Raw genomic sequence first — 23343 nt, 5'->3', positions numbered from 1 at the left:
CTCCAAGAGTTTTCCAGTGAAAATAAGTACATTTGCTTTGCCTTAAATGGAACGGGGTGCCCTCCTCTCCCCCCAATCACATTCACATGGGAGATACCTTTCATAGAATTGTAGAGTTGGAAGGGACCACAAGGATTTTCTAGTCCAGGGTTTCCCAGAGTTGGGTGTCCAGCTGTTTTTTGGGGGGACTACAATTCCCATCATCCCTAGGTAGCAGGACCAATGGTCAGGGATGATGGGAATTGTAGTCCAAGAACCCTAAGTTTGGGAAACCTTGATCTAGTCCAACCCCCTGAAATGCAGGAATCTTTTTGTCCAACGTGGGGCTCAAACCCATGACCCTGAGGTTAAGAGTCTGAGCTATCTGTTGAGTCTGAGCTATCTGAGCTATCAACTGAGCTATCTGTTGATGACATCCTTTCCCACTGTGGGTTTTCAGTAAAAGACGTAAATATGTGGCTGTGGCACACTGCTTGGGCCTTTCCATTGTTTAGGAAAGACTCACATGATTCCACCATTCACATACTGCTCCCAGAAGCACAGGATAACATTACAGAAGAGTGGCTCCTATGCGGCTATGGGCAGAAGACACCTGGGTCTTCTCATAACAGAACAACTTGCCACTAACGCTGCACTGCCACTGTAAATTCCCTAGCTGACAAGCCCCTCCTCACAAGCAAATGAGAGGAACTCAGTCGGTAGAGCATGAGAGCATAAGACTCTTAATCTCAGGGCCATGGATTTGAGTCCTACATTTGGCAAAATTTCCCTGCAATGCAGGGAGTTGGACTAGATGGCCCTCATGGTCCCTTCCAGGTCTGCTATTCTATGATTCTACGTTCCAGAACCATAATGAACTCAGCACAGTGGTTGGTCAGATTGCAAGCACTGAAGCCCTAAGCCTATATACGTTGAGCAGCAGTTTCCAGTCTGAACCCTCCTTTCAATCCTGTCATTGCAATAAACTACTTTCCAATAGCAGTTTGAATCATCTCCAACTGAAGGTTATGGACAGATTCTACGATTTAGTTGGTTTAAAGATTTATATGCCGCCACAATGCCAAAAGGCATTCAAGGCTGCAGGACAAAATTCTACTGAAAAATGAAGCCACCCAGAAGCCACAGCATATAAAACATAGAATCATACAAAAATGATAGAGAAGGTTATCTATTTCCAGCCTGCCATGGTCAGACATTCCAGCAAGAGGAGTTGGTTGAGTCCTATCCCACCTCCAAAGAATGAGTTTCTCAGGGTAGCTGAAGAGGCAGTTGGCCGATTGGCAGAGCCTGGTGAACTGGAGGAGAAGGGAAAGTCAAGAGAAATGAGGCCCATTATGATTGTCTGCACCGTCACAAACAGCTCCAGCAGCCACACCAACATGGCAGAAGCACTTAAACTCATGCCTAGCTCTGCATCTTAAAGGTAAAGGGACCCCTGACCATTAGGTCCAGTCGTGACTGACTCTGGGGTTGCGGCGCTCATCTCACTTTACTGGCTGAGGGAGCCGGCGTACAGCTTCCGGATCATGTGGCCAGCATGACTAAGCCGCTTCTGGTGAACCAGAGCAGCGCACAAAAACGCTGTTTACCTTTCCGCCGGAGTGGTACCTAGTTATCTACTTGTACTTTCAAACTACTAGGTTGGCAGGAGCAGGGACCGAGCAACGGGAGCTCACCCCGTCGCGGGGATTTGAACAGCCGACCTTCTGATCAGCAAACCCTAGGCTCTGTGGTTTAACCCACAGTGCCACCCGTGTCCCTAGCTCTGCATCTTAGAACTTTGCAAATGGATCTCTGAGCAGTACATCTTGTATTCTGAGCTAATGCTGAGACTCTGTGCTGACTTATGGAATAAAGCTTTTGGGTTTCCTGGAGCCAAGAGTATCAAGTATTGTGCCCGAGGGTGAAAGCCAAGGCACTTATATTTCTTAATTAGTTTCAGTCACTGCTTTATCAGCTTGTATATTTTCTAACTGTTGTTTGTTTCAGGACATTCTGGAAACCAATCTGAGATCACTATAATAAGTGATGAAGGGCAGTCTACAAACCTAGGTGACAAATACAATAAATATATGTGTGGACATATTCCCTGACCCACCCCCCACCCCCATCCCGGGAATTAAAATGTTAATGCATAGTTATTTTTTTGTCAAAGGTAAAATAACAATTCTAGGTCAGTCTCAGCCCTGTATACCTGAAGGTGCGTCTCTATACTAATCATTCAGCCTGGACATGGTGGTCCAGAATCCAGGGCCTTCTGGTGTTTCCCTCACTATGAGGTTCAAGGAACCAGGCAGAGGGCCTTCTTGGGAGAGGTGCCTGCCCTGTGGAACACCCTACCATCAGATGTCAAGGAAATAAACAACTATTGACTTTTAGAAGACATCTGAAGGCAGCCCCATATAGGGAAATTGGGAGTTGCCCAGAGTGGTTGCGGCAACCCAGTCAGCTGGGCAGCATATAAATAATAACATTCTTATTCTTATTCATTGAGAGTAATAAATTTGCATGCAAACCTTGTCAAACACTTAAAAAATAATGATGATGATGATGATGCTTTTAGGTGCAGGTGGACTGAACACCTCTGAGAATGCAAAGCAAAAGATAACTACCAAAAACCCTAATCATCCATTTGGCTCAAACCATTTTTTGAAAAGCTATTTCTCCTAACTGCTGATACACTGTACACTTGAGTGCTACATAGTTGCCTTGATGAAGCTAGAAAATGGTATGAATGTAGGGAACTCAAGCTCAAATGCCTCTTCAACTATTAATCTGTTTTAATTACCTTGAGCAAGCCACGCTCCATACCTCACCCAATGGAACTCACAGATTTGTTGCACAATGTAAGCTAATGAAAGAGGATTTTGAGAGAGAGAGAGAGAGAGAGAGAGAGAGAGAGAGCGCGCGCGCAATGGAACACATGGAAAGAGGTAGTCCTGCAGGGGTCAAGCAATTTGTGGCTTTGTAAGTCTAAACCAGCATCTTTATAATTATATCTAGAAGGCTACTGGAAGCTAATACAGAACATCATGCACTGGCAACACTCCAGATGGGATGTTTCTTGAAAGAAAAGTGGAAGATGCTGCTAAATCAGAAGGCAGCAAACTTCAAGATTAATCCCATCTGGAATACATTGTTTCTCAAACTTTTTCCAACCATGGCTCCCTTCCGACCTTGTTTCCTTCCTGGACCCCCCATAGGCGTAGCCAAGAGGGGGCAGTTGTTCCCCCCCCCCAAGTAAAAATACAAATCAATACAAATTTGAGGTTCTGCCCCCCCCTAACAAAAATTCTGGCTACACCCATGCCCCCCTCCATCCTACCAGTAGAAAGGTAGCTATTTAAATGTTTTGTTTGTAAACAGAACATATTTCATTTATAATTTTTCTAATTTATACATAATACAATTACATAAAATGATAGGAACGTAAGGAAATATTGTTGAAGCAGAAAAACACATAGAGTCATGGCACTGGAAGGGACCCCAAGGGCCATCTTTCTAGTGCAGGCTTCCTCAACCTCGGCCCTCCAGATGTTTCTGGCCTACAACTCCCATGATCCCTAGCTAGCAGGACCAGTGGTCAGGGATGATGGGAATTGTAGTCTCAAAACAGCTGGAGGGCCGAGTTTGAGGAAGCCTATTCTAGTGCAACCCCCTGCAATGTAGGAATCTCAGCTAAAGCATCCATGACAGATGGCCAGCCAACTTCTGCTTAGAAACCTCCAAGGAAGGAGAGTCCAGAACCTCCCAAGGGAGATTCATCTTCCATGTATTATAAAAAATAAACAACACTTATTTCACCCCAGTTATTTGACACTGAGGGGGAAACCTAAAGATACAGTCTGAAAGGCGCACAGGAAGTTCTGTATATATGGGAGAATTTTAAAAAGCAAATGGTCCTCACTGACCTGGTGCAAAAAGATCTTGTCATCCCAAGGAGCCCTGGCTGCTTAGATAAAACACTCCATCCCCACTCAAGCTTACCTGGGAGTAAGGCCCACAGAACTCAGTGTGGCTTTCTTTTGAGTATACATTTATTCACTAGATGCAAGTAAGTAGCACCAGATGACACTATAGGATGCTGCAGTGATGTTTGTCTGACACATGCACACAAGTACTTAAGGTTCAGTACTGGTTCCCAATAACCTTCCATATATAATTTCACAACATTGGTTGGAATTTTAAAGTCCAAAAGAACTCCAGAAGACTACTTCCTTCAGTATTTCCCCATTGCTTTCTCCAAATCCGATGTCCCCAAAAGGTACTCTCCCAATATATAATTTTAAAAACAACCTAATCGAGACATGCTTGTTCTTATAAAGACATCCCAACCAAAAACTGCACAACTCCAGAGGAAATGACTGCCAAATCTGAGGAGGACTCCTCTCTACATGCCATTGCACCTTGGTGCTTGGCAATGAGAAACATCACCACTGCGAGTCCGTATTAGGACTGAATGGGAAACCCTGCAAGAGAACATATAGGAAATGAGGCCCTCCGTGAGTTAAGAGGTCGCACAGTAGCGATTTGTACAGCATTCAGGCCACTGCAAATGTTCTGGTGCAGAAAGGAAAAATCATACATGCTGTTCCTGCTTGAGCAAATGGCACCCTTTAGAATTTTATTTGTTGGGTATTGCCCAGAACGGTTTCCCTTGTGAAGTGGAAAGCTTCAGGTGAGCACATACCATTTAATTTGTTTTTTGAAATTTATATCCTGCTCTTTGCCAAAACGATCACAGGGTGGGTCGTTTGCAGCCAACGTAGCCATCAAACACAACCAATACAGCAAAATCAAAACACATATTCCGCCATCAGTCCAAAAAAAAAACCCCCCATCATACTCAACATATATTGATAACTGCTCGGATGCAGTCACCCTGTTCAGAACAGCAGCGTCCAATAATGTTGGGGTTTTTTGGTGCATTAAAAAAAAAAAAGATTAACACAACATCAAGCATCTAAACTCCTGTTGCTGGCATAACCCTAATCCCAGGAGCAGATAACAAATGGTAACATTTTGTGCTATATTACTTCGCTCTGCTCCATCCTGGCCTCCCAGCTGTAGACCAAAAGTGATTATAAGTAATGGGGCTATAAAAGCCATTCAATAATTAGAACACTCACTGGCCTTATGCCAGCAGTGACAAAAGAGAGTGATTTATGTAAGTCAGGAATGTTACATCTGCCAGTCTACAGGCTGCAATATCCCTGTGGCTTTCAGGTCAAAGCTTCACACTGCTCAGTGAGATAAGAGGAAGAAAACAAACAAAACAGTATTGAATGGCCTGCTTCTTGTCTGCACAGTTTCTCTCTTTCTTTTTTATTTTTTAAAATGAAGGGGACCTGGGTGGGAAGGCTCTGTTAGGTGACTGCCGTATCTAAGATCAGGAAGAAATTTCTGTTCAGATCGTGCTGGTTAGTGAGAATGTTTAGGGAAGTTTTTAATGTTTGATGTTTTATTGCGCTTTTAATTCTGTTGGGAGCTGCCCAGAGTGGCTGGGGAAACAAAGCCAGATGGTCAGGGTACTAATAATTTATTAATATTATTATTATTCTTATGGCTTGGCTGGCTGGCTTGAATGTTGCATAACAGAATGAACCTGTTGCTCTCATCTCTGAATTGTGTCTCTTTGTTGGGACAGGGAGTGTGATCTGAATCACAGCAGATGCGCCGGGTTTTCTCTGATACACCTTACACAGCATTATTTTGAATTTATTTTTTAAAGATGCGTATTCTCCCCTTCTTCGTAGAATTGTTTTAGGACAGGTTACAAAACACACAAAATACATCAACACAGAACAAAGTTAAAATATCACGGAAGCGGACAGTTCGCTTATATAAAATGTGGGCATGCACACACCCCTTCCAGCTAGCACAAGCTAGAAAAGCTATTTTGATTCAAGGCAAGCAAAAACAATTTCATACATCATTCATTCTCAAAAAACATGTTCATGAGTGCGGTTGGTTTTCTACTCGTGCTTAAAGAGGTAGAAATAAGGCCAGGAAATGAGGGCTTGAATAACATCATTCCACGTAAGACCTGGAACTTACACAGTTTTCCCAGTTCCTAAACCAAGGTCCAGGAGAATGTCTGGCATGCTAACAGCACACTTCTAATTCCTTGATTTGTGCTGCCAGAGGAAATGTGACTACCTACAGACTGTCGTGTGTGTGTGTGTGTGTTGTGTGTGTTGTGTGTGTTGTGTGTGTTGTGTGTGTGTGTGCGCGCGCACGCGCACGCAGCAGAGCAAACCATGGATCTGCTGATCTTAAGCTGCAAGGCTTTGGTTAGTGTAGTGGTTCTGCAATCCCAAACCATATTTAGAATTGCTCTGTAATGGGCACTGCAACACAGTCTTATGCATGCTTACTTAAGAGTTCAGCAGGCTTTGCTCTCAAGTAAGTGTGCACAGAACTGCAACACTGCCGTGTGTTATAGACAAATGGATGGGGTGGGGGAGATTCTGTTTTCATAGGATGCAATAAACAAACAGTGCTAGATTTAGGGCTTTATTGTTATGGGTGCTTTTCTTAGACCAGATGCTACTCTGGGCAAGCTGCAAATTGGACCTCTAGCTTAAGCACTGCAAAGGTGGGAGTGAAAAACATAGAAACTGTTTTATAGTGTGTGAATAAATATTTCATTGGGAGAGAACATTGGGAAATTGTGTCCATGGTATGATTATTTTCCACATAGTCATTTTGAGACGTTGGCACCCTATTTGCAACAATTCCAAAATTCATATGCGGTTTCACTTATGCAAGATTTCCCTTGTGTACTGCCTTCAGCTGTACTTGAGGGTCGATTTCCAAAAATTCCGCTGGAAAAATGCTTATGTCCATGTGGAGATGGTGGTGTTGAGTCAGTGGGTCATGTGCTTCTAGTCTGCACTCTTTATAAAAATTGGAGCAGTGAGGTTATTACCCCTCTACTGCTATCCATACCAAGGTCTCTACTGTGTCATATCTTCTAGCAGATCAAGATAACCATGGGACAGCAAAAACTGCAAAACATTTAGCAGGGGCAATTAGAATAAGATCTATAATTTGATTATTGATGTAAACCTCCAGAATGTATTTTGTACAGTTAAGTTTTTTACCTCTACCTTCAGTACATTGTATTTTGTTTTATTGCTACAGCTAATGTCTGATGCAAATAAAGATTCCTCTGATTCTGATTCTTTCACTGGGAGAGAACAGATCAGCTGCAGCTTCTTTGGGAGCCAGAGACGACACCCCCACACACTTCACTGGTGTCTGAAAAAGAGACAAGCATTTGGTTCCAACTCTTTTCACCTCCTCCTTTCCTCTCTTTGAAGAATACTCATCAAACACAAGCTGATGTGGGAAAAGAGAGGAGAGGCATGCCTTCAAAACCTCTCTAGAATTGACACCAAAGAGTAGAGGCGAGCAAAGGTGAGAAAAGGGTGCCCAGGGGATCAAATACAGGAGGGCATTTATCCGATTGAAATGAAAATATCTAGGCCAAGCTAAGAATCAGAACTGATCCTCATGCACATCAAACAGGGGAAGCACTTGGGGAAAATCAGCACTGGGTGATGACCAGGGAGAAGCAATGGGCTGCGGAAAAAGGTGATTAGACCAAAACATACTTTGGGGATAATGGAAATTCTGCTACCTGCTTCACGGAAGAGCGGAAGCCACCAGTAAACGTGGAAAGCTGAAATAGCACAGGATACTTCCTCCTGCACTTGCTGCCAGGACACTGAGGGTTTCGACTGAGAAGAACGCAAATTTTGCTACATTTCTTAAAATAGTGGGAATCGCCATTAAATGTCTATTCTCCAAAATATCTGAAAAGGTACGGAAGTGAGGTGGAGGTGAATTGCCAGGACACTGAGGAATTGTGAGTGAGTGGCAGGTTCTACCCTACCCCACCCCACCCCAAAAAAATAACAACCACAATTTCTTTTTGGTGATGTAGAATAATTTCTTAATGCATTTCTGAGCTCTTGGCTCCACAGGGTGAATGACAGCCACCAGGCAGCACTAAAATGGGCACCCCAAGACTGACACACAGGAAACCATGCTGGTTCATTAGAGAAATTTCAGAATCCACAGCCAGGCAATATTAATGGCAAGGAAGCTACTCTGCACCACCTACTGAAGGCTTATCCAAGCCCTCTAGCTTCTTGTCATAAAAAACCCCCTGAAACATTCACTGTCCATAAGCAATCCAAAGTCATATACGATGATCAAGATCAACCCACTTTCAGACAAAGTGCATAGTTCAGTGCCTTTGGATGCGTACACAGTAGAAACAAGAATGGCCCATGCACATTTATGGACTACAAACAAGGCAGTGCGTGGTATGAAGAAGCATGACTCACTGATGCTTCCAGTCTGTGCCATTCTCTGGTGGATTAATGAAAATATACAGCTACCTGTAACTCAATATTGTACATTTCTACATTGCAGTGTCACAACTGCGCTTTTATTTCAAAATTGCTCTCAACAGCGCTGCACTTTCCCAGGTAAGGCAAGCGGCCAAAGGAATAAAAATTGCCAAAAGGTTCCAGTCCTATTCAGCACTGGCTATCAAATATTTAAGCTCAGCACGTAAATCGGTACAGCATCTATTAAGGTTAGCTGAATGGTACCTTGGTATGAGTCCATCAGCCTGATCCCATTCATGCTTCCTTGGCAGCAAATTCTGCACATTTCAATGTGCCTTGGTAAGCATGCATAGAATGCCACTCTTCGTAGACCCTCCCTGCAATTGCACTCAACCCTTGTGTTTTGCCTCCTTATTTCCACATGTAATTACTTGCCATAGATAGAACCTTAGCTTTGTGGGGGCTTTTGCAGCACCTGGCAAGCAAAGGCCAGTCACTGGGAGCCATATAACTAGACTCACCATGCAGAGCAAAATGGGTGAATTCACCCTTGAATAACTGTAATAAGAAGTACAAAAATCGCTGCAGTCATTGCACGTTGGGCCAGCGGGTTGTGCATCGTGCATAGACCAGCATCCTGCGTGGTCCAAGTCTGAAGATTCTGGATGTCACAAACAGAAAGAGCTACAACATTTGAGCTGTCAGTAGCTCATGCAGGCATAAGGAGCTACTAAACTTGTAGCAGTGCAAGTGGAAGGCACAACTGGGCAGCTGCCAAAGCCCATCTCCACAAGGGAACCACTATCAACCACTGGAGCCTTCTGGCCTGTTCACCTGCCATCTCTGGGCATACAATCTATTCCAAGAGTGGAAGGATAAGAAGATAGCTTCTTTCACTTCCCTTGTGCTTTCCCTCTGGGCAGACATACAGGGGGCAATGACTGGGCAAAAAGTGAACAGTTGCTGAACCCACTCAGGGAGGGGCCCACTGAGGGAATCTTGCCCAAGCCTGCTCCCCCACCCCCCCAAAAAATCTGCAGCTGGCACTGCACGTTTCCTTGGAGTCCAGATTACTCTTTCAGGAAATGTGTTGGCTGTACACAGAGTAGCTTGGGATATTTCCTTATTTTTGTGCCTGAATAGATATTTGGTTTAAACGAATACAGAGGCACATATGTAACTAGATCTATATGCAACTAGATATATATAAATATTACTTCTTGAGCACAGGGAGTGTGTGTCCTCCCCCAAAGTTGTTTGTCTCATCCAAGCTTCTGTCTTCACTGCCTGACCATCCTCTCTCGCCTGCAACACTGTGCAGCGCCTGCTGTTGTGTCATCTCTGGTTCTGTGTGACTGCTACACAACCACAACCGCCATTGCCAATCGCAGAAACCAAGTGTTGTGTGTTTCAACCCTTCTTTGTGCACTCTTATACAGTGGTACCTCGCAAGACGTATGCCTCAAAAGACGAAAAACTCGCAAAACGAAAGAGTTTTTCGTTTTTTGAGTTGCTTCGCAAGACGGATTTCCCTATGGGCTTGCAAGTTTGTTTCCTTTGTCTTGCAAGTTTGTTTCCTTTTTCTTAAAACCGTGCATTCACTTCGAGGAGCAACTCATAGCACGCGGTGTGGTAGCCTTTTTTGAGGTTTTTGAAGACTTTGGTGATTTTTGAAGCTTTTCCAAAGTCCGTGCTTCGCAAGACGAAAAAATCGCAAGGCGAAAAAACTCGCGGAACGAATTAATTTTGTCTTGCGAGGCACCACTGTATAACCAAAACGGGCAATGGAGTATAAAATAGAAGGGAAGAAGAAGAAGAAGAAGAAGAAGAAGAAGAAGAAGAAGAAGAAGAAGAAGTGTAGTAGTAGTAGTAGTAGTAGTAGTAGTAGTAGTAGTAGTAGTAGTAGTTCGGACTTGATATCCCGCTTTTCACTCCCCTTAAGGAGTTTCAAAGCGGCTAACATTCTCCTTTCCCTTCCTCCCCCACAACAAACACTGTGAGGTGAGTGGGGCTGAGAGACTTCAGAGAAGTGTGACTGGCCCAAGGTCACCCAGCAGCTGCATGTGGAGGAGACGGGAACCTGGTTCACCAGATTACGAGTCTACCGCTCTTAACCACTACACCACACTAAGAGTTAAATGAGAGAGATGGCTGGGCGGTGACACTGCTGGCCTCTGCTGCTCATTCCAAGGAAGTGTCTACTCAACCCACACCAGGAGCAAATTGCAGGGCATTAAACACACAAGCGGGGAGAGAGGATGTCTGCAGAGGTGTAAGGAGCCCTGGCATCTGCTTGCCTAAACATTAGAAACTCGCCCCAAAGAATGAAACATCCGCTACTCCAAGTCTCTGCAAGATCGGTGTCTATAAACATTTAACGCTGGCTCCTGAAAGGAACAGTGGCACTTTGGAACCCAACCATGTTTTGCAACTCTGAGTAATAGGGGATTTACATATTACGTAATAGAGTAATAGAAAAATATTCAATTTTTACATAATTAAAATCTAGAATGAACAGAGCCTGAGTCCACCTCTCTTCACACTGGATCCCTTTTGCTGTTTCTGTCCCCCAGCCACGTTCCCTGCAGTTGCCATTGCCAATTTACGTGTCCACTAAAACAGTGCTTTTGTGAGCAGCCCCACAGCCCCAATGCTCCCTCAGAATCATTAGACTTTCCTCCTAAAATAAAGCAATCCCCACCTGCTGTTCAACCAAACCATTTTATACTATTAACTAGGGAAGAAAGCTCTTTCTGGAACGACCAACCTAAAGCAATCTGTGAGCACAATTCTCACCCAAAGGCACCTGATCGTATTGCGAAATCATACTGGGGGCAAATTCAATCGCCATCTGCCTGATAGCCTCTGTCTACTAAGCGGTCAGCGTGAGGCAGCAGATAGGCCTCTCTGCTCATTTTGGCACTGTGCTGTTTCATTTTGAACTCACAGAAGGACATGAACCAGTCCTAGGGCCCGAGTCAGCCCAATACATTTTGCAGCCTGAGGCAGAGCAACAAACCCTGTCCCCACCTAACACCAAGGCCAGGCACATTATTGTGGCACCTGAGGCAGAAAATCTAACAATCTAAAATCTCTCTCCCTTCTTGGCAGAAAAAACAGAATCATAATAAATTGCTTTATACAGTTTTGGAGGGAGGGATTTGTGTGTGTGTGTGTTTACTTACTGATATTATTATAATTTCTGATTGTTATAATGTGTTTTTTGAATTCGTATACTAACTGTGCATTTTATACATTGAGAGGCAGTTTGGGCGTAATTGCTTAGAAAGGTAGTACAGTAGTACAGTAAATAAACAGCTCATTGTTATGAAAACAGATGATGACCCGTAACAAATTAAATAACTAAAGTTGCTACCCTTTCGTGACACCAAAATCTGGTTCGAGAGGCTGCTGCCTGACTGTATATAAGGGTAGGGCTGCCCCTATTCAGTCCCCAATATTCCAAATATATTTTCCTCTAGAACATAGTCCTGCAAACCCTGCTGGGAGCGCTGACACCTAATGTTACTACAGTGGTACCTCAGGTTACAGACGCTTCAGGTTACAGACACTTCAGATTACAGACTCCACTAACCCAGAAATAGTACCTTGGGTTAAGAACTTTGCTTCAGGATGAGAACAGAAATCGCGACGCAGCAGCAGGAGGAGGCCCCATTAGCTAAAGTGGTACCTCAGGTTAAGAATAGTTTCAGGTTAAGAACGGACCTCCGGAACGAATTAAGCTCTTAACCCGACATACCACTGTACATCATTCGTCCCGTTCCCCCTATTTATTTAACAATTTTAAGATGCAAGAGTGCTTCTAAACAACTATTTTTTGAAGAAAAGTCTGAAGAAAGCAGCAAGGATCACTGAAGCAATCCTAGAATTGTAGCGTTGGAAGGGACCCTAGGGTCCAACCCCCTGAAATGCAGGAATAAGTTGAAGCAATGGCCAAATGGCTTGGTCTAGGATGCACATATCTTAGAAACCACCTTGCCTCTTACATACCTCTCCATCAATTAAGTTCTTCCACTGGTGCCCTGCTTTGTATTTATTCTCTGCAGGGGACCCTGACAACAGCAGGAAACAGCAGGGCTTTTCAGAGACTGCCTCAGGTTCATGGAACAGTCCCTCAGAGGTTTGGCAAAGCTCTTTCTGGAGAGACGTAAGAAGGGATTCTGAGACCTACGTCCTTTGGGAAGGTACTTGGAAGCTGATGCAGATCTTTTAATTTGGCTGTCTTTAGGGGTTTTACAAGATCATCACACACTTCCTTGTTCTATTTATTGTTCTAGGCTGCCACAAGTGCGGGAAATGCGGGATACAAATGTTTTATAAATAAACACACGCACATAAGATTTCTGCGCGTCTTGCCTGTAGCCGTTGACTGGCCTGGCTCAAACCAAAGGGACTGGAAGAGAAGGGGGATAACCAGCAGCTTTTCACATTGCAGATGAGCACAGAAGCACTTAACTCCCTCTTCTGTTGAAGCACATGCAACACACTCAAGCATTGCTCAGTGAAATTAGCCAAGAGAAATCAGTTAACAAGCCTCTGCACAACAACACAGCCGCCCTTATTCCCACCCTTTGCTCATAACCTTCTCATACAGACCTTGCAGACCTTCCAAATATCCCTATTTTCCAGGGACCTCCCTGATTTAGAGAAGCTGTCCCGGTTTCTGGATTTGATCCCAGAATTTCCTACTTTACCTTACAACGTCCCTATTTTCATCTGAGAAATGTTGGAGGGTATGGAGTTATCCGACACCCCCCCCCCGAGCCATCTGAAGGCAATTCTGTATAGGGATTATTATTTTTTTGAAATGCTTAATGTTTTACTATGTTTTTATATATGTTGGAAGCTACCCAGAGTGGCTGGGGAACCCAGTAAAATGTGTGGGGTATAAATAGTAAAATTATACATATGGAATGGGACATCCCTATTTTGATCGGAGAAATGTTGGAGGGTATGGCCTTCTGCATGCACTGAACAGGACTGCAGGTACTTCTAACCACTCTATCTAAACATTTGACTTAATACCCTTCATGGGGGGGAGGGGAGATCACTGAAGATGATAGCAGTAATGATGCAGCAATCAAGAAGAAAGGCAGACACCTAGGGGGATAATAGGAATACCAGGAGTGGGGAAAGTGGTTTTAACCGCACAGCTTTCTAACCTGTGGCATCACTTTTTCTTTTCTTTCTTTCTTTTTTACTGCTGCTGCTCTGTGGCCAATAACTAACACTTGTAATGAGCTACCTGGCTGAATTCCAAGGGGAATGGACTGAACATATATTTTAAGGTTTTTGAGATATTACAATAGTCTGATTTACCATATTTTTCCGTGTATAACACGGGAGACTGTATCCATGTATAAGACGACCCACAATTTTGAACATAGATTTTAAATTTAAAAACCTAGTCTTATACACGGAAAAGTACGGTTTGCCAATTTTCCCTTAAAAAAGGAGTTCATTGCATCTTTGATTGCCCAATCCTACACACCTCTATCCAAAGTATTTCACCTGCTCCCTTTTTACAGTGCGGCTACAACTTGCGTGCAATTTTACTTGTGTGTCATCAGAAATAAATAAATAAAGGGGAGGGGCAAAAAGCGAGCAAGGTTCCAGAAAAAAAATGACATTCGCACTCCCACCCACCACTGATTCCAATGGGTTTTGATCATACACAATTTTGGCTTTAGGCGCAATCTCTGGAACGTAACTCCCGTGTACGTTGTCTAGGGCTTACTGTAAGCATACACAGGATTGCAGCTTGAATCTTGTGTAAGATTCAAATAGTTGAAACCTTAGACTTCCGGGTTAGCGCCATCGCCGAATGGCGGACTCCCTCCGAGCTCCGGAGGGAGCCTGCTCGGCAGGGGCTGGGTCCTACCGCGCCGGCGACGCGGGGACCCTCAAAAACCATGGGCGCTGAAACCCATGGACATGGTGACTCGGCGGGCACCGTTTGCGCCCCCCCAACCCGCGAAGGAGCCTTTTTAAAGGCTACGGAGCGGGGGACGGGGGGTGGTGTGGTGCTATGAGTCCTCCGCTTCCCCTGCCAAGTGAAGCCACATGCCATTTGACGGAGAGCGCTGACTTCTTCCATTGAAAATTTGGACTACAAAGAACAACCCGTGAGTAATTGGGAAATCGAATTTAAAAGGAATTTTTTTTAAAAAAAAATTTGGAACAAGCGGGGGAGGTGCAAAAAGGAAGTCCGTCTCCCCCCTGTTGTAGAGGATTTAAAGCAAAGATTTGACAACTAAGATCGAGAGCTATTTTATATTGATAAAGTTATTAATTTCACGACGGAAAATTATAAGACTGTGCTGGAGGAGAAAAGTGGAACTTGTGAGCTAAAACGTAACCCCCCCCCCCCGGAACCGGGAGCGATTCGTGAGAGTGCCTGGTGAGGAGAAATAGAAGCTTTGACAGCTGTCAAAGGAGCTGTCAAAGTTGAAGAATAAAAAGAGAACTTTGTTACGAGGACTTTGCCAGTTACATTTGTTACAATTTGATATAAATTGTTGAAAACAAGGGATAACAAGTTACTTTGACTGTTGGGTGTGATCTGTAAGGAAACTGAGTTACCATAATCCCTCTAGAGGGGCTGTGGGACACTACAAGTATTGCTGTACGCATGGAATTGAATAGGACTTTTTATCTCCTGGGAAAACTGCAGAAATGGAACACTATTTTGTCTACAGAGGTCTCTACACTAAAGGAGACAATAGATTTATCTATTGAAGAATGGAAGGGACTTGACGTAAGGTTTTGTTCCTGAATAACAAAGCCTCTGTAGAGGAACTAGAAGCTTTTGGAATTAGAACATTTTTGCAGTGGAGCAGGAAAAGAAACCAGAGGAAAGTGAGGAGAGAGAACAACAAGAACAACAAGAACAACAAGAATTGGACAAAGCTGGAAGTGGGAACATTTGGGACATCCAGATTTGAAAGGTCTAAAGAAATAAAATTGGAGTTTTACTCTTAAATATAGAGATCTGGATGGAAAAAATGGACCTTCTTGAGATAGAATCCTTCCAAGATTGGATGCTCGAAATTAAAGACGACAAAAAAGATGGCAAAGACTATTAAAAAGACGGCAAAGTGGAGTTGTGAAGGATTTCGGCCTAGATGTGGGATCTCCAGGACGACAGCAGACATTGATGGACATTGGGGAACACAACCGGGAAAGGGGGGAGGGAAATTTGGAATCCAAAGGGTGTAAAATTATACTATATTTTTTATTTTTTATTTTTTTATTCTATTCTGTTCTGCATATTAAAGAGGGGAACTCGTGGAAGGGAACAGGGGTCGATTTTAGGGGATGGAAAAATATTTTTAACATTGGGTCAATGACAATAAGTCTAAAATTTGGGGTACGAACTTGCTGAATTTATTCGAAGGAACTGGAATACAAGAGGGGGTGGGGTGGGGAAGTCCTGGAAAGATGCTAATGAAAATAAGGTTTAAAAGTAAATGTTTTCTTTTTTTGTTATATTTGGAAACTTTCAATAAATATTATTTTAAAAAAAAAAATAGTTGAAACCTTATACCAGCAATCTTCTCCCCCCTCCCCACAAATTCCTATGCTGTAACATCTCCCTCTTTCCCCGCTTCTCAAAAGCAGCCATCTCTTTTATATTTATACCTCATTTCCAACCGAAATAAAAAATGCAATAACATTACGCCTGTACTTTCCCTTTGTTAAAGTTATATATATCAGAATCAATAATCCATAATCAATAGCTGTGGCTTAATATTTTATATCCCGGAGACTTTCTTAGCATTAAGTTAGCTTTTAGCGTGAATCCTGTCAGCTTAGCATTTTTAGCTGAATGGTGGTAATTTCAGGTTCAAAGTTTCCTATCGCAACAAACATAATTAGGCACAGTTATTTTTAGTTATCAGATTATTGTGGCAATGCATTCATAACCAGGTACACACTACTGGGTTCAGTTCTCATTGATTTTATGAAGAGCGAAATGTCACATGCCACATCCATACTTGAGGCGATGTAATTACCAAAGGTAAAAGACATTCAAGGCATATGAACCCATCAAACCTTTGTAAAAGTTAATGTTCCTTTTAAAGCTTTGAATTGCCTTATTTTGTAGAGTTATTCAGTATGAAATAACTGTTGTTACAACACTTCAGAGTTCCTTTCTCCCTGGAAGGTTCCGGATGATGTTAAGATGTTAAGTTACCATCTTGCTACAGTTTTTCACTGGCAAACTGGAGGGTACCCACTTAAGAAGTAGCATTTTCCATTACCGACAAAGCGAAGGGCTGGGGTTATTTTTCTGTCAGTGGTTATTCTTTTTTTAGTGTTTATGGATTGTACCAGCACCCTTCACTGCCTTCCACTCTTCCCGCTACGAATGGATTTTGGGAATGATTAATAACAGAGGCTACAGTGAGGCATTTAATCAATCTTCCTTGCCACTTATGCCTTCCTGCACTGCACAATGGTAGCCATAACCCATTAAGTACATCTACATAATTCTAAATTAAACGTAGCAGCACAGAGAGAGGAAGTTCCCAAGCTCCTACAGCTCATTCGCCAACGTGCAGAAGAATTAGCCCATCTCTGCAGAACAGTCAACTACTTACCCACCATTATTTGTCATATACAGTGGTACCTTGGGTTAAGAACTTAATTCATTCTGGAGGTCTGTTCTTAACCTGAAACTGTTCTTAACCTGAAGCACCACATATAAGGCAGGGAAAGCTTTCCGAGATAAAATACTGTAATGCAAAAAGTTAACAGTGCATTTAAAAATACCTATCTTTCAAATGTTTTCATCTTTTAAAAATAGTTAAAAGGCAGTCACTTACCCTGACTTTCTACAGGTATGATGCATTTTAAATCAAAATATATGAATAATGAATAATGAATAAGTGGAGGAAACTGTTTGCAGAGAACAGAAACAAATAAGCACACTCCGTTCTCCAAGTGAATATAAAAAACTCGTTCCAGTCAAATGGGGATTATTGCAGAAGCAGCAACAGGAGTTACGGAATGGAGACACCCAGAGATATTGCAATGAATTTTAATATCCCATCTGTACTCCTGCTGTACTGAGCACTCATTTTGCAGGTTTTGCTTCAACAGAGAGAACAGAAAAAGCGTTCTTCTCCCCACTATTCCAACCTTTCCCTTTGATTCAAAGCCTCAAAATATTCTCTTTGCTTGCTGCACTGAGACCATACCTCAAGGAGTAAAGTCCAGAATTTGGTGAAAGAAGAATCACCATAAGGGAAAACAACACCTCCTAGCTGTTTTGCTTCTCTGTTGTACATCATCATCTGCTAATGCTACTAACCTCCTGTAGGCGCAACAGCCAAGCATGCTAGTGCACTGCAATGCCTTCAGAGATTGAAGCACACCATGGGACCTCTAAGTTGGTCAAACGCAGACACACACAAAAGAGCTTTTTCCTTTGTACCATTTTCTCAGCCTCATTAGGATGCTGACCAATTTTTTACCTTGCAAGGGAAGTAGCAAGTGCTTGGTATAAATAAAAGTGCAAGTGATCCTAACTACATGCAATGCCATTCTACAAAATCTATGGTGTGGATCAGGGGTGCCAACTTGAATAAAATATTGGGGGGCCCAGGAAAGCCCCATCCTGCACACACACCATTTGAATGGCAATGACCATCAACTTTAGGAAGGCCCCAGCCCCCTCAAATATTTTATTGGGGTGTCCGAAGCCCCTGTTGGCCCCCAGGCGTTGGCTCCTAGAGTGCGGATAAATACCACTCGCTAGGAATCACAAGTGGGGGGAATTCTGCTGGGCTAAAGTCCTGCTAGCAGGATTCCCTTGGGCATCTGCTTGGGCACTGAGAGAACAGGATGCTGGGCCTCTGGTCTCATCCTTTGCTTATGCTTGAACGTTTTAGACCGTCTTGAAGATTGTGCTTCAGCAGTTCTTTTTTAAACGCAAATTATTAAAATAGCAAGCACCGTAATGGAGCACACATTTAGAATAGTGTGTGAAATTCTTTTCACCCGCCTTTAAATTGAAGTAGTAGTGCTGAATAAAGGGAGAAAGAGAGAGAAATGATCCTATCTATGAATCATCTTCATTATGAAGAAAGCCTCAAATAGCTTGATCTTGTACCTTACAGAATTAGATGACTGAATGAGGACATACCAGAGTTTAAAACAATTATGAGTGGATGTGGAAACTATATCCAATCTCAAGACAAAAAACAGCAACAACACCAAAACCTTGCACAAAAAATAAGTAGGAAGTGAAGTTAAAGACAAACGCAATATCTTTACACAACTGTTTATAGAGCCAGTGTCCGTGGATCATACTGGTATTGAAAACAGTGATGGAAATGCACCTGTGTAAGATTAACTGCATAGATTAGACTATCATTGCTTATGAGCTATGATAGGCAGAAAGTGCTACTGCATTTACAGACACTACATCCTAGACAGATATTGCGAATAAAGAACTGAGGTTACATAAACTTGAAATAAGACAGAAAGCAGGGAGACAACACTTTAAGATGTTTCTCTCTTTCTGTATACATAATCTATGCATACAGAAAACTAATTTATCAATAGGAGGTCTAGATTTTACCTTAGATATCTAATTTGATGGTGAAAGAGAACTTTCAACCCCTTTGAGCTTGAAACCCTATTTTAAACAGTGTCAGTGTGTGATGATAAACCATGGTTTTGTGCTATGAAATGAGTGGCAGCAAGGTCAAAGAACATGCTGAGTTGGAAATGTAAAGAGAAAGAGGGAGACTTTTATCATATGTGGTGGGAGTGTGACAAAGTAAAAGCATTTTGGGAACTGATCTATAATGAGTTGAAAAAGATGTTTAGATATACCTTCCCCAAAAAACCAGAGGCATTTTTGCTGGGGTTGATGGGAGAAGAAATTGCAAAGATAGATCAAAGACTATTCATGTACGCCACAATGGCTGCAAGAACTTTATTAGCCCAAAGATGGAAATTGCAGGATTTGCCAATGATTAAGGAGTGGCAGACGAAGGTGATGGACTATGAGGAACTGGCCAAGCTGACAGGCAGTGTCTGGAATCAAGAAGACCAAAAATTCCAAAGAGACTGGAGTAAATTTATAGGGTATGTGATTAACTATTGTAAAAAATGTGAAGACACTGGCAGGATTGACATAAATTCTGCAACGAAAATGATATGCTAAAACCTTCTAGACCAAAAGAGACAGAGTTGCTTATAAGGATAGAAAGGTCAGAAGGTGAGGATATAAAGTGTGATATAAAGACTTGAAGAAAAAAAAAACTGTTGAAGGGATGGAGGGAAGTCATGAGCTCAGCAGAGCAAAGAACTTATTTGTTTTGTTATTGGTATGTTGAAATATTGTGTTAAAAAAGAAATCAATAAAAATATATATTAAAAAACAAAGAACATGCTGAGTTCATGCACTCCACAGCCCATTCCCAATTCCTACACATAACATGTTTACTTCCAAAGAATGTTGTCTTGCCATGGCATGGCATACAAGCCAGGAATCCTTGCTTACAATAACTTTAGTTAGGGTTTGCTTTTTTTAAAAAAAAAAAAATAACAACCACTTCACACAATGGATTATGAAGCTGGTTTTTCTGCTGTAAAACAGGATTCTGATCTGTACAGTGTGGCAATACAACATCCTTGAAAGGCAAACCAATCCCTCAGAAATCCCCTAACTGGCTGCATTTGAGCAGGAAGGTTCAAACCCAACATTTTGTTCAGCTTGCCGCCAGAGTTACACGTGAATGCAGCCAATTAGTGATCCTCTGCCTTTTGGGGGGGGGGCAGTTTTAATTAATTTATCAACAGCTCCCAAATGAAAGTAAGTGTATTGAAATTTTAATCTCTGCTTCTCAACCCTTCTATCTCACCTAATTTTTCTTTTGTATGATTTTTAACTGTTGTTTTTCAAGGGTGTTTTTAAAGAAATAGCAAAGAAATAACCAATAACAGGTTTGATACTCCAAAAGAGCAGCATCCCTAGACCCATACTCCTCCAATGGTACATTTATATCAGGCTTCATTTTTTTCAAACTCAGACATGGATTAAGCAGCATTGTTATATATTTTATTTGAGCTTAAAGTAATGTATTATATTTGCATTTGCAGCTCAAAGAAATCAGATCAGAGTGGATTTTCTTCCCACATGTGAAAATGTTGAAGATATTAAAACATTCATCATATTTAATGAATGTCTATATATCTAAGTGTGGATCTGCTGACGGTCAAGGCAGAACTCTCAACGTGCTGCTCATAAAAGGTGAATAATTACAAGGTTAAAAAAAGAATTATTCCTACATTAATATTAACAAATGACAACACTGTTGAGCATTTCTTATGCATGTCAAGAAAGGAAGGTATCTAGACACAGTCAATTCTATGCAGTTAAATACTGTGAATTCTATACAAAGAAGCCAAGTATTACAGAAGTAAATAAATGTGTTCAACTATCCTTTAAGAATTTGGCTTACCTAGAAATAGGTATGCCTTTAAAAAAATTTACTAGAGCAGGTTGTCGTTGAAATTTCTCACAGAAATTTTCTGTAAGTAAAAAAAGGTGTTCAAGGCTTTTCAACGTTATATGATCAAAGAAAAAAGCCTGGCCCAGTAGCTGTTGATGAAGCTTCAACAGTAAGAGAAGGAAGGAAGGAAGGAAGGAAGGAAGGAAGGAAGGAAGGAAGGAAGGGTCCACCCACTGTCCAACCAGAATTAAAGAGCACACAACATCCATAGACCAAAAAAAGGCTAAAGATTTTGCTCCACCTACTGGCTTAACTAAAGTATGCCAACCCATCACACAGGTGAGTCAGAGGGCTACAACTTCAACTACTGGGCACCTTCACCACTGTGAATTTCCTGCAGCTGAAGAAAATAGAGCTGAGCCAAACATGTTCTGAGATTGTTCCTCATCCCCTCCCTGGAAAAGGCCATCTCGTCCCAGAGAAATAGGGTGAAGCAACCCCCATCCGATTTCTCTCCCCATGAATCAGGTGGAGCGCTTTGAGAGATCACCTGTGCACAACTCTAGGGAGGAAGCAAGTAATTTCAGACTTCTAAATCTTCGATTTACATAGACAAACCACAAACCTGGGTTTGGAGGACACACTGAGCCCAAACCATAGCTGTGTTCCAGGCAGCACATAGCCAGGACAACTTGCATGTTTCGCAAAATGAGCCACAGAAGTCAAGCAAGACTGATGAAAGTCTCCTCTTCAAACACTAACTCCGAAAGCAAGTTCTCGTTTTGACAAAACCAAACCATTATCAAACTTAGTAAACTGGCAATTCCTGCATGGTGCATGGGCTATGTCTGTTTTCCACAATATGCCGAGGCAAAGTAAAAAAAAAAAAAGAATATTTTATATATTTTCAGAAGACAGTACATGAAGGAGAAATATGGGAAGGGTAGGAGGGGTGAGGTTTGCTTCTTCTTCTTGTTGTTGTTGTTGTTGTTGTTGTTGTTGTTGTTGTTGTTGTCTTAAAAGCATAGCAATGCCATCTAGTCCAACCCCCTGCAATGCAGGAATCTCAGGTAAAGCATCCATGACAGATGGCCATTCAACCTCTGCTTAAAAACCTCCAAGGTTTTTAAATGTTCTTTGAGAAATTCAGTGGTGAAGCACCTCACAATTGCAGCACTTCTTGTCTTCCTCCTCTCTTGCTATTCAAGTTAAACAAATAAATAACCCCCTCCCCCTTGATAAAACACACACACACACACACCACCCAAGTAAATTGGTTCTTTTATTATAGCCCCTCTGGGCCTGACATTTATGGTCGCAAAGTAGTGACACACAGCAAATGCCACGATTCCTTGTTAATGGGAGATAAAATGGTCTGTAGCACAGACAAATAATTCTGTATGTGTGTTTAGGCATTCATTGGCCATATACCCTCAGAACAAGGGCAGCACAGAGTCACAGTGGGAAACAGAAGATGGCGATAATGATAAAAGGATAGAGAATGACCTTTGAAGGAAGCTCTGCTCTTGTTGTAACGAATCTTTTTAAACATGTGAGGCTCTCTTAAGCCTTACAATTGAGCTATCCGTTCACCCAAAGGAAAAGGAAAAGAATAGGGTTTAAAGACATCTGCCGCAATGCTCTTCTAAAACTATTTCACTTGGTCTATGTAATAGCATCTACAAAAACATACACAACATACGACAAAAGCAATGGTTCAGAGTTGAGATTATTTCCAGTAAGTTCCAAAAGAAAATACATCAAATAAACAAAACAATTGTGTACATAATATTCAGTGGTACCTCAGTTTATGAACTTAATCCATTCCGGAAGTCCGTTCTTAAACCAAGGCATGTTTTCCCTAATGAGGCCTCCCACCGCCGGTGCCCTTCCACTGTTTGGATTCCGTTCTTAGACTGAGGTAAAGTTCTCAAAGCGGGACACTACTTCCGGTTTTGCGGAATTCATAAACCAATTGTTCGTAAACAGGACTGTTCTTAAACTGAGGTACCGCTGTAATTATGAAACTGCACCAACCTCCCCTACATAATTAGGAAAAGGTTAGCACATAATGAAAACTATTAGCTGGAGAAGGGCAAAGAAAATCCAGGGAGAAATGAACCTCCCTCCCTCCCTCCCTCCCCACCTTCAGGCTCCATTCTCCTCAAGTTTTTTCAGTGGGGGAAAAATTGTATTTGGGGCAGGAAAAGGACCAAAAGGATCTTAGGAAATATTTTTCCCTTTAGGAATAAATGAAATGCTTTTTAAGAAAAGGAATCTGCAGTTTGACGATTTTTCTGTAAGACGAACTATAGCATACTGGAACTAATTTTAACTGTTTTTAACATATGGATTCATGTTAACTGTTTAATATATTAGAGACTTGCAGAAATTCGTAAGCCCTTAGGTGGAAAATGAGGCTTTGGAGGAAGAAGCAATTAACAACTTGTGAAAACCGGAAATATATGTAATGCTTTCTTATGGAAAAT

General features: G+C 42.1%; 1 protein-coding gene across 13 annotated transcripts in view; it reads right to left on the bottom strand.

Annotated features, from left to right (window-relative positions):
* Positions 1-23343, bottom strand: part of MAGI1 (membrane associated guanylate kinase, WW and PDZ domain containing 1) — a 503738-nt gene that overhangs the window by 236745 nt on the left and 243650 nt on the right. The window lies entirely within an intron of this gene.

The sequence above is a fragment of the Podarcis erhardii genome (assembly GCF_964252035.2).
Source record: "Podarcis erhardii genome assembly, chromosome: 2".
NCBI classification, from domain to species: Eukaryota; Metazoa; Chordata; class Lepidosauria; order Squamata; family Lacertidae; genus Podarcis; species Podarcis erhardii.
This window is presented reverse-complemented; position numbering and strand designations above follow the sequence as displayed.